A 2,500-nucleotide genomic window follows, 5' to 3' on the forward strand; every position below is an offset into this window, starting at 1 on the left:
ATCTAAACCCTCCCCTAATTCGGCTGAAAATTTGGCCCGGCTGGTGAACTTAGTGTTCTATAGATCAGACCTGTATGGGCTCGAAGGTATTAATTTTTGTACGGGGAGGGAAATATTGAGCGGGTTACCGGACGTATACGAACAACTTTTACCAACCACGGGGGTGGGAGAAACTTTGTGTTCTAGGCCCCCACGAGACATTTGTGAACCGTTTGTACTTGAGGAGGACAGCGGCGAGGAGAAAGAGTGCACATTGGAAACATCTCCTCCAACGCCCGGGAAACACGGGGGGAAAGCACCGGAGGACGTCGTGACGGTGACTGTCCCTGACAAAAACCCACCTTGTCCTGACTGTGGTACCCGGGTAAACTCTATGCTGGGCCTGATAGAACATCTGAAGGTCCTACATGGGAAGAGGGGAGTTTGTTTTCGTTGTGCTAAGTGTGGAAAAGAAAGCAATAACTATCACAGTGTTATTTGTCACTTTGCAAAATGCAGGGGACAGGAGGCTACAAAAGCTCCAGCTGGAGAGTGGATATGTGAGGTTTGCCACAGAGACTTCTCATCTAAAATCGGCCTGGGACAGCATAAAAGATTGGCGCATCCGTTGGTTAGAAACCTAGAAAGGATCGCTGCTTCCCAGCCAAAAGAAACATCAAATCGAGGAGCCCATAAAAAGTGCTGGACAAAAGAAGAGGAAGAACTCCTGGTGAGGCTGGAGGCTCAGTTTGAGGGGCACAAAAACATTAACAAACTTATTTCAGAACATATAACCACCAAAACGGCCAAACAGATCAGTGACAAAAGAAGATTGCTTCCAAAAAAATCAACGGATAAAATCCCCCCGAATGAGCCCGGAATGAATCCCCCAGAAAAACCCCGATTGAGCCCCTCAAACGAGCCCGAAGTGAGAACTCTTTACCACACCAGGAGCGCAGCTGCAGGCCTGAGAAATTCCGTTAACAATGGACCTGATAACAACCAACTGCCAGAGAGGCCAGCTGCCGGAGAGAGGACAATGGGAAAGATAAGGCGCCACCGCGATAAGGGCAACGGACAGCAGGGAGCCGTCCAGCAACAGGAAGGGCAGCTGCAGGCCCATTACAAAAGGACACTCGGGGAACGCTTATCAGCGGGATCGTTTAACACCTTCCCCCGAGCAGTGCAACAAATCCTGAACGGCCGGGAACTTCAAATCGTGATCAATCAAGCAGCGCAGGACTGCTTCGAGTGCCTAGAATCAATTAGCCAAATAAGAACTGCTACCCGATCTCGGGTAAATAACGGAGCCCAGGAGAAGAAACCAAGAAAACCGTTTCAAAAATGGATGAAAGACAGAGCGATTCGGAAAGGCAACTACCTTCGATTCCAGCGGCTATTTCATCTAGACAGAGGGAAACTTGCTAAGATAATTCTGGAAGACATAGAATGCTTATGCTGCGATATTCCACCCGGGGAAATTTATTCGGCCTTTAAAACGAGATGGGAAACACCTAGTGACTTTGATAGCCTTGGGGACTTTAAAATTCACGGGAAGGCTGACAACACAGCCTTCAGTGCACTAATCACGGCCAAAGAAGTGGAAAAACACGTGCAGGAAATGAGCAAGGGCTCGGCTCCAGGTCCGGACGGAGTCACCCTTGGGGACATCGTAAAGATGGATCCCGGGTACTCCAGGACCACGGAGAATTTCAATTTATGGTTAACAGCTGGCAAAATCCCGGACATGGTGAGGGGCTGCAGGACGGTTTTGATCCCGAAATCGACAAAACCGGAACGCTTGAAAGACATTAACAACTGGAGACCTATCACTATTAGTTCCATCCTGTTGAGACTGTTCTCCAGGATCGTAACAGCAAGGTTAAGCAAGGCCTGCCCCCTCAACCCAAGGCAAAGAGGATTCATCAGAGCGGCGGGATGCTCTGAAAACCTTAAACTCCTGCAAACTATAATCTGGTCGGCCAAAAGAAATCACAGACCCCTGGGTGTTGTATTCGTGGATATCGCTAAGGCTTTTGACACCGTGAGCCACCAACACATCATCCGCGTTCTCGAGCAAAGAGAGGTGGACCCCCACATCATTGGACTGGTGAGCAATATGTATGAAAACATCAATACTTATATCACCACGAAGAGGAACACACACACGGATAAAATCCAGATCCGGGTTGGAGTAAAGCAAGGTGACCCCATGTCACCTCTTTTATTTAACCTGGCGATGGACCCCCTGTTGTGCAAGCTGGAAGAGAGAGGCAAAGGCTACCACCAAGGGCAGAACAGCATTACAGCAATGGCGTTCGCGGACGATCTGGTCCTGCTGAGCGACTCCTGGGAGAGTATGAAAACGAATATCAGGATACTGGAGACCTTCTGCAATCTGACCGGTCTCAAAACACAAGGTGAAAAATGCCACGGCTTCTACATCAAGCCCACCAAAGACTCTTACACCGTCAATAACTGCGCTGCTTGGACCATCAATGGCACTCCTCTGAACATGATC

At 49.1% G+C, this 2,500-nt stretch overlaps 1 pseudogene; it reads left to right on the forward strand.

Moving 5' to 3' along the window:
* Positions 1-2,500, forward strand: part of LOC137466262 (28S ribosomal RNA) — a 9,083-nt pseudogene that overhangs the window by 3,699 nt on the left and 2,884 nt on the right.

Source organism: Anomalospiza imberbis, unplaced genomic scaffold, assembly GCF_031753505.1.
Source record: "Anomalospiza imberbis isolate Cuckoo-Finch-1a 21T00152 unplaced genomic scaffold, ASM3175350v1 scaffold_171, whole genome shotgun sequence".
NCBI lineage: Eukaryota > Metazoa > Chordata > Aves > Passeriformes > Viduidae > Anomalospiza > Anomalospiza imberbis.